Consider the following 14,868-nt stretch of genomic DNA (forward strand, 5'->3'; position numbering starts at 1 on the left):
GCTGTAATGACACCAAAAAGTATAGACAGCAAGTGTCCTGTTCTCACGGACTTATGTTTTAGAGGAGAAAGATAGACAGTGTCCAGATAAGCGAGTACATATCTCCCACCTGAAGGAAAGCAAAGCAGGATGGAAGGAGTGGGGCCTTGCATGCCTGTTTGTTTGTTTGGTTGGTTTGTCTGCTTGTTTTGTTTTCTTTGGTAGGTGATGTTGTGGGGGGGGTGGAGGTTTTTTTTTTTTTTTAAGATTTTAATTAATTAATTAATTAATTAATTTCACCAGTAGAGAGGAGGAAGCAGGCTCCCTGTGGAGCAGAGAGCCTGATGCGGGGCTCCATCCCAGGACCCTGAGATCATGACCTGAGCTGCAGGCAGAGGCCTTAACCCACTGAGCCACCCAGGTGCCCCAGGATGGAGATCTTAAGAAGAGTGAGGCAGGCCCTCTGGAAACCCTGGGGTTTGGGGGGAAGCCAGGAATGCAAAACCTCGAGAGGGACATCCGGTGCTTCCTTATCCAGGAACAGCAGAGGGGCTGAGGGGCTGAAATGGACATGGGCGAGGGGGGGTGAGGAGGGTGTGGTGGGGGAGGAGGCCAGAGACCTGGGCAAGATCACACATGGATGGCTTTGTGGGCCATGGAAAAGACTTGGATTTTTTAAAAAATTATTTATTTATTTATTTTTTAATGCGAGAGGAAGATTTTAGAGGGTTAGCGGGTTATAAGTGGCCACTGACAAAATTTGGCCCTTTCACATCAAGACGCAGGAGCACAGAGGAACATGAAATGGCAGGGAGAAGGTTAAAGGTCGAGTTTTGGCTCTGCTAGCCAGTTCGACCTCGGGAAGGTCGTTAATCCAGCCACTGCCCCAGTTTCTACCTTAAAATGAGGAAATTGGATTTTTATGAATAATTCACCAGAATCTTTTCCATGACCACATTTGATTCTCAGATCTGAAAATAGTTATGAAATGTCCACATATATTGGCAGTGGTTGTTGGCTATGGGGAAGAGGAGACCCTCCTCTCCCTACGTTCTGGTCAGACTTTGGAACTTCCCTCTTCTCAGCCCTGAGACTCACCCCTGCCTCTGAGCAGCCATGGTCTGGTGTGCGGATAGTGGTGTTTCACTGTTTTTTCAACCTGCATTTCTCTGATTATTGTAGAGGATGAACAAGTCTGCATAGTATAAGGGTCCACTGGCATTTACTCTCTGTTGAGGTGTCCTTTTGGATATTTTTTCTCCTTTTTTCACTTAGGTTTTCTACCTTTATTTATTTTTAAAAGCTATAACATATACATTCTGAATCAAACTCGTTGTTTGTATATGTTTTGCAAATACTTGTTTGTACTTTGTGGCATGTCTTTTAATTCTCCTAATGCTATTTTTTTTTTTTAGTAGTAAAATACAGATGAAATTTACCATTGTAACCATTTTAAACTGTACAGTTCAGTGACAGTAAGTGCGTTCATCATGTTGGGCTGTAATCACCACTCTCTGGTTCCAAAGTTTTTTTTATCACCCCAAATAGCAATCTTGAGAAAGTTCTGCGTGCACATTGAGAAGAATGTGTATTCTGGTGATTTTGGATGTAATGTTCTGTAAATATCTGTTAACACAAGATGCCTGGGTGGCTTAGTCCGTTAAGCATCTGTCTTTAGCTCAGGTCATGATCCCAGGGTCCTGGGATCAAGTCCTATGTCAGGCTCCCTCAAGCCTGCTTCTCCCTCTGCCTGCTGCTCCCCCTCTGCCTGCTGCTTGGGAACACTGTCTCTCTTTCTCTCTTTGACAAACTAAAAAAAAAAAAATCTGTTAAGTCCATCTGGTCTAATGTGTCATTTAAGTCTGTTATTTGCTTATTGATTTTCCGTCTGGATGTTTCTATCCAATGATGCAAGTGGGGGTATTAAAGACCCCTACTATTACTGTATTTCTGTATATTTCTACTTTAAGTCTGTTAATATTTCCTTTGTATATTTAGGTGCTCCTATGTTGGGTACATGAGTATTTATAAATGTTATAGCCTCTTGTTGAAATGGCCCCTTTATCATCACCTAATGCCCTTCTTTGATTCTTATTATAGTCTTTGTTTTAAAGTCTATTTTTTCTGAAGTAAGTATGGCTATCCTAACATTCTTTTCGTTTTCAATTTGTGAATCTTTTTCTATCCCTTCATTTTCAGTCTGTGTCTTTTTTTATTTTTTAAGATTTTATTTATTTATTTGACAGAGAGAGATCACAAGTAGGCAGAGAGAGAGGAGGAAGCAGGCTCCCTGCTGAGCAGAGAGCCCGATGCGGGACTCGATCCCAGGACCCTGAGATCATGACCCGAGCCGAAGGCAGCGGCTTAACACACTGAGCCACCCAGGCGCCCCTTTTTTTTTTTTTTTTTTAAGATTTTATTTATTTATTTGACAGAGAGAGACACGGTGAAAGAGGGAACATAGGCAGGGGGAGTGGGAGAAGGAGAAGCAGGCCCCCAGCCAAGCAGGGAGTACAATGTGGGGTTCAATCCCAGGACCCTGGGATCATGACCAGAGTCAAAGGTGGATGCCTAAGGACTGAGCCATCCAACTACCCCTGTGTCTTTACATCTAAAGTGAGTCAGTCCCTTGGCTCCAGTCACTGGGCCACTTCCAAGAACTGAGTGGCCTTCTCCTCAAGCCCACTTGCTTCCTGATGCTCCTCCCATGCCTGCCATCTCCTGCCACCACCTTCCACAGGCTATTTCCACCCAGGAAAAGGAATCTTATCTTCTGTCTGCTATCTGGAACCTCCCTTCTTTTGACCCCTTTGATGATGCAAGCAAGGGTGAAAATCTGCTTTCTGCTGGCACTGAGGATTTTATCCATATAAGAATTCAACAGAGAAATAGCAGGAAGACCCTTACTACTATCCAACGGATAGCTGATGATCATGATAAAAAAGAAACTATGAAAGCATTCAAGAAGAAATCTGCTTTTAATGGTACTGTAGTTGAGCATCCAGAATATGGAGAAGTAATTTAGCTACAGGGTGACCAGTGTAAGAACATACGCCAATCCAGAGAGATTGAACTGGCTGAGGATGACCAGCTGAAGGTTCATGGTTTCAAGTGCTTTTGGCTCACTGAAGCTTAAATGAGGATTTCCTTGAAATGAGTAGAATTTCCCTTCTGTCTCTTGTCACAAATTTAAAAACCTCACAGCTTGTATAACATAACCATTTGGGATCTGCCTTTAACTTGGACTAGTGTAACTTCTTCATGCAATTAACTGAAAAGAACCAAAATGAAAAAAAAAAACAAAACCCAAATGTGAGTTTCTTATAAGCACCATATGGAAAGGTTTTGTTTTTTTAATCCATATAGTCACTGCGGTCTTTTGATTGGAGAATTTAGTTCATTTACATTTAAAGTAATTCTTACACATTTTTAAAAAAAAAAATTTATTTATTTATTTGATAGACAGAGATCACAAGTAGGCAGGGAGGCATGCAGAGAGAGAGAGGAAGGGAAGCAGGCTCCCTTCCAAGCAGAAAGCCTGATGCGGGGCTCGATCCCAGGACCTTGAGATCACGACCTGAGCCGAAGGCAGAGGCTTTAACCTACTGAGCCACCCAGGTGCCCCTAAAGTAATTCTTGATAGATACATACTTATTGCCATTTTGTTAATTGTTTGCTGGCTGTTTTTGTAGTTCCTTTTCTGTTCCTTTTTTCTAATCTTGCTCTCTTTTATTTGATGACTTTCTTTAATGGTTTACTTATTAAGTTCCTTTGTCTCTATCATATATGTATTTACTATTGGTTTTTGCATGTGATTATCATGAGCCTTATATATATAATAACCTATATGTTATAAGTTGATAACAACTTATTTGATCACATTCTAAAACTCTACATTTTTACTCTCCACCCATGCTTTATGTTTTTGATGTCTCATTTTACTCCTTTAATCTTATGTATCCTTTACTAATAGTTGTAATCATAGTTATATTTACTACTGTTGTTTTTAAATCTTAGTACTATATTTTTCAGTGATTAACCCACTACCTTTACTATATATTTACCTTTCCAGTGAGATTTATTCTTTCATGTTTTCTTGTTCCTAATTACTACCCTTTCTTTTCAGCTCAAAGATGTTCCTGTAGCATTTCTTGTAAGACCATGGGATGCCTGGGTGGCTTATCACTTGAGCAGCTAACTCTTGATTTCAGCTCAGGTCTTGATCTCAGGGTCCTGGGATAAAGCCCCACTTTGGGCTGTGTACTTTATGAGGAGTCTGTTTGAGATTTTATCTCTCCCTCTTCCTCTGCCCTTCCCCTTGCACTCTCTCTCTCTCAAATAAATAATTAAATCTTTTTTTTTTTTTTTTTTTTAACCCACATTTCTTCTAAGGCCAGTTCAGTGGTGATGAATTCGTTTGGCTTCCGGTTGTGTGAAAAACTCTATCTCTCCTTTAATTCTGAATGACTTTGTTGGGTGGAATATTCTTGGTTGGAAGATTTTTTTTTCAGCTCTCTGATTTTTTTTTTTTGTACCATTCTCTTATGGACTATAAAGTTTCTGCTGAAAAATCTAATAGTCTCGCTGGACTTCCCTTGTATGTAACAGAAAAAAAAAATTTTCTTCCTTGCTGCTTTTAGATAGACAGAGGTTATATCACATATTTAACTTTTGATATTTTAATTATAATGTATCTTGGTTTGGGTCTCTTTGGGTTTATCTTATTGAACTTTGGTCTTCCTGGCTCTGGATGCCGGTTACACTTCTCATTTTAGGGAAGTTTTCAGCCATTATTTCTTTAAGTAAGATTCTGCCCCGCCCCCCTCTCTTCTGGGATCCCTACAATTTGAGTGTTAGTCTATTTGACTAGGACTGTGTATATTTGCTTACTTTTGAAAGCTGTTGTCTATGAGTCTAGCTTCCAATCAGCTTAAATCTCGGTGCTGAGATTCTCTTCCTCTTTGGGATACTGACAAGTCTTGGCACACCGTCAACTACTGGGAGCTATTAAAAATATAATAATCTGCTTGACCAACCACAAACAAGATCTAGAACAAGGTTAAAAGACAAAGTTCATGTCCTACATGACACCACTCCTTTAGACCTAGGAAAGGTGGACATTTCACCTACTGCATAGAAACAAAACAGAGAGTCAAAAAAAAGGAAGAGAGGAATATGTCCCCAATTAAAAAACAAAATAAAACCTAAGGGAAAAGTCTTAATAAAATAGAAATAAGTAATTTACCTGATAAAAAGTTGAAAGTAATGGTTATAAAGATGCTCATTAAACTGGGAGAAGAATGGATGAACCCAGTGAGAACTTCAATAAAGAGATAGGAAATATACAAAAAAATCAAGTGGAAGTCATGGAGATGAATAATACAATAACTGAACTGAGAAATACACTAAAGTGATTCAACAGCAGACTAGATGAAGCCGAAGAAAACATCAGTGAACTCAAAGACAAGGCAGTATAAGTTACCTTATCAGACCAACCAAAAGAAAAAACGTATTTAAAAAAGTGAAGAGAGCTCAAGGGACAACAGCTTTCAAAAATATGCAAATATACACAGTCCTATTGGACCATGAGCATAAGGCCCACTGTTCATCAGAACCAGGCTATCTGGAGGTGTCGTTTAGACAGCAGTTGCAAAAACTGGGGCTCTAGATGAGTATACAATCAATTTTCTTGGGGAAGTTTTTTTCTGGGATAGATCATATGGTAGAAACAAGTCCAAATAAATGTAAGAGAATTAAAATCATATCAAGCATCTTTTCTGATGACAGTGGTAGGAAAGTAGTATCAGTTATGTGAAGAAAACTGGAAATTTCACAAATATAAGGAGATTAAACAACAGGCTACTGAACTATCAATGGGTCAAAGAAAAAAAATCAAAAGAGAAAAAAATACATTGAGGCAAATGAAAATAAAAATGTAACATATCATAATTTATGGAATGCAACCCAAAAAGTTCTGAGAAGGAATACATAGTGATAATTGTATACCTCAAGAAACCAGAAAAGTATAAAATAAACAGCCTAACTATATACCTTAAAGAACTAAAAAAAGAAGAACAAATGAAGTCGAAAGTTAGAAGAAGGAAGAAAATAACAAAGATTACAGCAGAAATAAAAGAAAAAGGACCAAAAAACAGTAGAAAAGATCAGTGGAGTTAAGAGCTGATTCTTTGAAAACAAAATCAACAAAACTTTAGCTAAACTCATTAAGAAAAAAGAAGGCTCAAAGAAATAAGATGAGAAACAAAAGAACTTAATAACTGACACCACAGAAATACAGAGTATCATAAGAAACTAATATGAAAAATTTTATTCCATCAAATTGAACAACTTAGAAGAAATTAATAAATTCCTAGAAACACACACTGTACCAAGAATGAATCACGATGAAATAGAAAATCTGAACAGACCAATTACCAGCAAGGAGATTGAATCAGTAATCAAAAACTTATCAATAAACAAAAGCCCAGGACCAGTTGGCTTTACTGATGAATTTTACCAAATACTCAAAGAAGAATTAGTCTTCCTTCTCAAACTCTTCCAAGAAATAGAAGAGGAGGAAACTCTTCCAAACTCATTTTAGGCCCACATTACCCTGATACCAAAACCAGACAAGAATATCACAAGAAGAGAAAATTACAGGGCAATATCCCTCATGAGCATAGATGTAAAAATCCTCAACAAAATGTCAGTACACTGAATTTAACAATATGTTAAAAGTATTATATGCTGTGATCAAGCGGAATGTATGCTAGGGATTCAAAGATGGCTCAACATCTGCAAATCAGTCAGGATGATAGGCCACATTAACAAAATGATGGATAAAAATCCTGTGATCATCTCAATAGATGCACAAAAGGCATTTGGCAAAATTCAAATTCCATTTATGACAACAAGTCAAGGGGACACCTGGATGGCTCAGTTGGTTATGTGTCTGCCTTCTATCAAGTCATGATCTCAGGGTCCTGGGATTGGGCCCTGTGTTGGGCTCCCTGTTCAGCGGGGAGTCTGCTTGTCCCTCTCGCACTGCCCCTCCCCACATTCAAGCTTGTGCTCTCTCTCTCTCTTTAATAAATAAAAACAAAACAAAACAAAAAGCCCTCTCACCAAAACAGATATAAAAAGAATAAATCTCAGCATAGTAAAGGCCATATATGACAAGCCTATAGCTAACATTCTACTCAGTAGTTAAAAGCTAAAATCTTTTTGTCTAAGATCAGGAACAAGGCAACGATATCCACTGTCACCAGTATTACTCAACATAGTATTGGAAGTCCTAGCCAGAACAATTAGGTAAGAAGAAGAAATAAAAGACATGCAGATTGGGAAGGAAGGGGTAAAACTATCACTATATGCAGATGACATGACATTATATACAAAAAAACTCTAGAGTCCTTAAAAAAACTGTTACAACTAATAAATGAATACAATAAAACTGTAGGACACAAAATCTATACAAAAAAATCTGTTGCATTTCTACACACTAATAAAAAACTATCAGAGACATTAAGAAAATAATCATATTTAAATTCCATTAAAAAGAGGGCCCTTCAGGGAAATACAAATCAAAACCACAATGAGATAATCACCTCACACCAGTCAGAATGGCTAAAATGAACAAGTCAGGAAATGATAGATGCTGGCGAGGATGCGGAGAAAGGGGAATTTCCCACGTACACTGTTGGTGGGAATGCAAGCTGGTGCAGCCGCTCTGGAAAACAACATGGAGTTTCCTCAAAAAGTTGAAGATAGAGCTACCCTATAACCCAGCAATTGCACTACTGGGTATTTACCCTAAAGATACAAATGTAGTGATTCTAAGGGGCGTGTGCACCCTAATGTTTATAGCAGCAATGTCCACAATAGCCGAACTATGGAAAGAGCCCAAATGTCAACAGATGAATGGATAAAGAAGAGGTGGTACATATATATATATCATGGAATACTATGCAGCCATCAAAAGAAATGAAATCTTGCCATTTGCGACAACGTGGATGGAACCAGAGGGTATTATGCTGAGCGAAATAAGTCGATCAGAGAAAGACAACTATCATATGATCTCCCTGATATGAGGAAGTGGAGATGCAACGTGGGGGGTTAGAGGGTAGGAAAAGAATAAATGAAACAAGATGGTATTGGGAGGGAGACAAGCCATAAGAGACTCCTGATGTCACAAAACAAACTTAGGAGGGCTGGGCACATGGGGTAGGGAGAGGGTGGTGGTGTTGTGGATGTTGGGAAGGGTATGTGCTATGGTGAATGCTGTGAAGTGTGTAAACCTGGCGATTCACAGACATGTACCACTGGGGCTAATAATACATTATATGTTTATATTTTAAAAAAGAGGGTGCCTGGGTGGCTTAGTCAAAGTGGCTGTCTTCAGCTCAGGTCATGATCCCAGGGTCCTGGGATTGAGTCTGGTATCAGGCTCCCTGTTCAAGCTTGGGAGCCTGATTTTCCTTCTACTTGCTTCTCCCCCTACTTATGCTCTCTCTATGTCTGCCATATAAAAAAAAGTTTTTAAAAATAGATTTTATTTATTTATTTGACAGAGAGAGAGAAACAGTGAGAGAGGGAACACAAGCAGGGGAAGTGAGAGAGGCAGAGGGAGAAGCAGGCTTCCCACCAAGCAGGGAGTCCGATGTGGGGCTCGATCCCAGGACACTGGGATCATGACCTGAGCCAAAGGCAGATGCTTAACGATTGAGCCACCCAGGCGTCCCTGTCATATAAATAAAGTCTTAAATGAAATAAATTACATCAAAAAGAATAAAATTCCTAGGAATCAGTTTCACCAAGGAAGGAAAAAAAAAGACCTGTCAGCTGAAAACTACAAGACATTAATGAAAGAAATTGATGATACAAATAAATAGAAAGATATTCCATGCTCATGAATTGGAGAAGTTAATACTATTAAAATGTCTGTACTGCCCAAAGTGACATATATTTAGTGCAATTCCAGTCAAAATTCAGTGGCATTCTTCACAGATTTGGAACAATCCTAAACTTTGTATGGAAACACAAAGCCAAAGGGTATTGAGAAAGAAGAACAAACCTGGAGGAAACATGCTCCCTGATTCCAAACTCTATTACAAAGCAATAGTCATCATAACAGTATGGCACAGGCATAAAAACAGACATAAAGATTATTAGACCCGAATAGGGGCCCCCAAAATAATCTTACACATGTATGGCCAATTCATTTATGAAAAGGAGCCAAGAATACACACTGAGGAAAGGACCGTCTCTTTAATAAATGCTGCTTGGAAAACCAGAAAGCCACATGCAACAGAATGATATTGAACTGCATCCTTACATCATACACAAAAATTAACTCAACTTATGAAAGATGAACATAAGACCTGAAATCATAAAAATCTTAGAAGAAAACTAATCCTTGATATAGTCTTGGTAATAATTTTTTGGATATGACATCACAGGTAAAGGCAACAAGACCAAAAATAAACAAAGGAGACTGCATCATGCTAAAAAACTTCTACACATCAAAGGAAACCATTAACAAAATGAAAAGGCAACCTACTGAATGGGAGAAAATATTTGCAAATCGTATAAATGATAAGGGGTTAATACCCCTCATCAAGAATTATACAAGAATATATACAAGAATATATAAAGAATTCATACAAGTCAATAGCAAAAAAACCAACAAAAACAAAAAAACCCAATCTGATTAAAAAATAAGCAGAAGATCTGAATGCATATTTTTCCAAAGTAGATATACATGGCCAACAGGTACGATGTTCAACATCACTAACAATCAGGGAAATGTAAATCAAAATCACAATGAGATACCACTTCACATCTGTTAGAATGGCTATTATCAACAACACAAGAAATAACAGGTTGTTAAGGATGTGGAGTGGGAACTCTTGTGCTTTGTTGGTGGAATGTGAATTGGTGGAGACACTATGGAAAACAATATGGAGGTTCTTTAAAAAATTAAAAATTTAATTTAATTAAATTTAAAATTAAATTAAATTAAATTAAATTTTAAATTAAATTAATTAATTTTAATTAAATTAAATTAAATTAAATTAAATTTTTAAAAAATTTAAAAAATTATAAACAGGGGCGCCTGGGTGGCTCAGTGGGTTAGGCCACTGCCTTCGGCTCAGGTCATGATCCTAGGGTCCTGGAATCGAGTCCCGCATCAGGCTCTCTGCTCAGCGGGGAGCCTGCTTCCTCCTCTATCTCTCTGCTTGCCTTTCTGCCAACTTGTGATCTCTCTCTGTCAAATAAATAAATAAATTCTTTTAAAAAATTATAAACAGAATTACCATATGATCCAGAATTTATTTGGGGTATTTATCTGAAGAAAAAAACCACTAACTCAGAGAGGTATATGCACCCCATGTTCACTGCAGCATTATTTACAATAGCCTAGATAAGGAAACAACCTAAGTACTCATCAATGGATGAATGGTTCAAGAGGATGTGGTCTGTATATACAATGGGTATTACTCAGCCATGAAAAGAATGAAATCTTGCCATTTACAGCAACATGGACAGGCCTCGAGGGCATTATGCTAAGTGAAATCGATCAGAGCAAGACAAATACTATATGAGTTATAAAACCACCACCCACAGGGACAAGAAAACCAAGCTTACGGATATAGAGAACAGATTGGTGGTTGCCCAAGGTGGGGGTTAGGGGTGGGAGAAATGGGGGAGGGGGATGAAATATTTAAAGTAGTTTAAAAATAAAGTGATCAGGAGCAAAAAAAAAAAAAATCACAACAAAACTTAGATTCATAGTTTCTCGTATTTTACATAGAATTCATTAAAGCATCTTTTGAAAGTAAAAATGAGCTGCTTCCCATAAAATCTGGGAGATAATCCATTGGTTCCTAAATTGCAATAAAAATAGCATTTCCTTTATAGGGACACCTGCACATCCCTAGAAGTATTTTTTGTTTTGTTCGTTTTTATTTAGAAAGAGGTTTAGTTAGATTCTTTGCTAATTCTTTTAGTCCCTAAATTTAAATTACTAAGCTCTACATACAACATTATGTACTTTTACCTCTAGCATTTGAGAGTCTCTATGACAAATGGAAGAATCAGGAGTCAGTAAACTTGGGGTCCAGTGCTGGTTTGGTCTTCGGGGACCAGGGAGTCACATTAATTATTCTGAAGCTCAGTAATCTGTGCCTGAAGGGCAGAGGCAGGGGGAGTACCATCTTCTTTACCTATTTCACACAGTTGTGAAATCTTACTAGAAAATGGTACTGAAAACATTTTGCATCTTTAAAAAAATAGTTATCATTATTAATGCTCATTTGATCGTCATTACCAATCATTTTGAAAAGTCAGAAAATTAGATCATATACATCCAGATGGTACAAAATTACATAATTAACGCTTGAAAAACTGCATGGAGCTTTGGTCCTTCCTCAAAACAGAAGAAGAAAGAAAAAAAATCTGGAAGCTATCAAGAAGGTCACTAAAGTGAAGTTAAAACAAATAGACTAATAAGCCTTATAGAATCCGAACGTCTGATCATACAAGGAAGGCCAGGAGCAGAAAACAATGGATTTTAATAAAGGAAAGGAAGAAAAGAAGAGGAGGGGGGGGAGAAAGGAAGGGGGAAAAAAAAAGAAAAAAAAGGGAAAGAAAGATCATAGGAAGGAAGGAGAGGAAGAAAGAAAGAAAGAGAAAGAAAGAGGAAGGAAAAGAAAGGAAGGAAGGAAGAAAAAGAAAGAAAGGGGAAGGAAAAGAAATATGGGGGGGGGGGAAGGTCGGTCTTCTGCATGAAGCAGTCAATCCCTAATCCCCCTCCTCCCCCCAACCTCTGGCAGCCACGAATCTGCCTCCTGTCCTTATGGATTTGCTATTCTGGATATTTTATATAAACAGAATCATACAAGATGCTACTTTTTGTGTGTCTGCTTCCTTTTACCTAACATAATGTTTACAAGATTCACTTATATTGTAGCATGTATCAGTACCTCATTCCTTTTTACGGCTAAATATTCTATGACGTGGATATACCACATTTTGTTTACTCATTCATCCATTGATGGATATTCAGGTTGGTTTTAACCTTTTGGCTATTGTGAGTCGAGCTGCTCTGAACATTTATGTACATGTTTTTGTGTGGACCTACGTTTTCACTTCTCTTGCTAGGTCATTGGGTAACTGTGTTTAACATTTTGAGGAACTGCTAGACTATTTTCCAAGGGGGCTGCAATATGTCATATTTCCCCTAGACGTGTGTGAGGGTTTCATTTTCTCTACATCCTCAGTAAGGCACTTGTTATAATATGTTTCATGATTCTAGCCATCCTACTTAGTGTGAAGTGGTAGCTCATTGTGGTTTTGATTTGCATTTCCTTTATGGCTAATAGTGTTCAACATCTTCTCATGCAGCCTATTTCTTTCTAAAATGCATATATGCTTGCTGTCTTTGGTTAGGCAAAAAAACCCCTATCTGGCAGGTTTTATTTATTTGATTTTTTTATGAAGTATTCGGTAGTGTAGTAAATATCTAGCAATTGGCAGTCAAGGAAGAAGTCCTGATTTTCAGCGTTTGCAAGTTTCTGCGTGTAAATACTCCTACTGTGGCAGATTTCCAGCCACCAACGTAACATTGAAAGTGGAGCGGGGAAGTGAGATGCACGGTAGGCGCCCATGAACTGGTATGAGCTGACTGTTGCATTGGTGGAGTGAAGTGAACTTCATGAGGGCTCCCTGGTGTTGTGCAGGATGGGCACTGCACAAGTGTAGGGCTGCCATTCACATATCAGTCTAAAGGGGAAAGGATATAATGTCATTGAGTGTCTACCATGGATTTAATTTTCACCAGTCTTTTGAGGCAGATTTTCCTATCTTATTTTCAGAGAAATCTTCAGTTTAGAGAACATGGTGACTAACTCAGTGATTCCCAGCAAATAGGCATCCAAGTTGGGATTTAAATCAGGTCTGTCTTACTCTAAAACTTTAACCAGTTCATCAGCTGCTTTGGAGGGATAGGAGTGTTTCCAAGACCACTCCCAGGCTCCATTAATTGCTGGGGGTCTCACAGGACTCACCATATTGTTGTGCACGTTACCACCATTTGTTACAGCAAAAGGATAAACACGAAATCAGCCAAGGGAAAAGGCACATGAGGTAAAGTCCAGAGGAGATCAGACACAAGCTTGTAAGAGCCCCTTCTCAGTGGGGTCACATAGGACATGCTTCAAACCTCCAGCAGTGATGGGGCCTCTGGGTGGCTCAGTGGGTTAAGGCCTCTCCCTTCAGCTTGGGCCATGGTCCCGGGGTCCTGCATTGGGTTCTCTGCTCAGCAGGGAACCTGCTTCCCCGCCCCCTCCCCCGACCCCCCGTGCCTGCCTCTCTGCCGACTTGTGATCTCTGTCTGTCAAATAAATAAAATCTTAAAAAAAAACAAAAAACAAAAAACCCTCCAGCAGTGAGCTGTGACCATACGCAGAATATCCAGAAGCTTACTGGAGACTTACTCTTTGCCCAAGGTTTTTATTGGGGACTGGCCAGTAATACAGGCACCCTCTGCCCAGCACATACCCAAATTCCAGACTTGAGAAGGCAAAAGCAGGTGCTCAGCATTAGCTATATTATTTGTACCAACAGTTTAGGCACAATGAGCCATTCTTACCGGTGCTAGAAATGGTGGAACCTTCCCAAGGTCCAAATTCCCAGACATCAGCCAAGGGCCAACGGTAGAAACGCAAGGAGGCCTTTCTAAGAATAGCAGTCTCAAGCCTGCTTTGTTAGCTCTTTTCAGCGCACTAACTAAATGCAAAAATAGGAAAGAAAATTGAGAAAGTCCAAAGATGATGCCTGCTTGTAACTTACGATGTCCGCCTTCCCCTCCCAACACCTGCTGGGTACAACTTGGTGTATGGTGGGTTTCTAATAATGGCTTCCTGAGTTGTGCACACCCTCGTTTTGATATGCAGCTTCTGTGTGTGTGGGTGCATGTGGGCACACTGTCTGGAAAGCTTCTGTGCTTGAAAGGTTCTCTTCGTTGACCCAAATCATGCTTAATCATGACCGATTAGCCCAGACATCTCACTGTCGCTTCATAACCAGACTGAATTCTCAGTAAGTTTCTCTCCTGAAAGGCCTTCATTTGAAACACTGAGGTTTGCAATTTGTGTCTCCAGTGGAAATACGGTTTCTTTTGTTCCAATGCCCCAGACACACTGCTTCAGACTTGCTTTTACATCAGTGAACTTTGACTAAAAGTAGAACAGTTTCCTACACCTGACCTCCTCTGTGTCTGGGTCCCATGTTGGAGGGGGTCATACTTTGCTCTGTTCCTCTGTTCTCACAGGTGGAATTGTCCGCACGGTATCCTGTTGTCACAAACACGTTCAAGGGGGCCTGGCCGTAGAGGAACAGGTCTGGGCAAGAACTGACCAGGATACCATGAGCTGACTAAAACCTGGGTTCCTTTTTTTCTGGGTTACCAAACAGATCAGTTAAAGAAAAGAAAAACAGCTTACCTTCTCTTTGGCCAGTTCCTTCAGTTTTCAAGTGAAGTAGAACTTCTTTTCCTGCCTATGATTTTGCATAATAATTGTTTTTTCCACTAACGAATGTAATGGCTGGAAATGTTCTTTTTTAGAGTTAAGAAAAGCAAATTTTCTGCATAGAACAAGAAGCATGGGTTCTGATGTTAGACAGCCAGTGTCCAAATCCTAGGCTCTGACATTCACTAGTTTATATGATGCGAGACTAACAGGAACCTTAAATACTTTGCAACAGTTTCCTCATCTGTGAATTGGGGACAATAGTGGCTACTACCTCATAGGGTTGTTAGGAGACTCAGTTGAGATACGCATCTAAAACGTGCACTAAAGAAAATGTAAAGCAAAATCCGTCGTAGAG

The 14,868-nt window shown here is 39.1% G+C and overlaps 1 protein-coding gene and 1 pseudogene across 2 annotated transcripts in view; both read left to right on the forward strand.

The window, feature by feature from the left end:
• The window catches only part of TEC (tec protein tyrosine kinase), a 140,801-nt gene that overhangs the window by 65,224 nt on the left and 60,709 nt on the right, over positions 1-14,868 (forward strand). The gene's annotated exons all lie outside the window — the stretch shown is intronic.
• Positions 1,793-3,354, forward strand: LOC131824319 (eukaryotic translation initiation factor 1-like; annotated as a pseudogene).

Source organism: Mustela lutreola, chromosome 1, assembly GCF_030435805.1.
Source record: "Mustela lutreola isolate mMusLut2 chromosome 1, mMusLut2.pri, whole genome shotgun sequence".
Lineage (NCBI taxonomy): Eukaryota > Metazoa > Chordata > Mammalia > Carnivora > Mustelidae > Mustela > Mustela lutreola.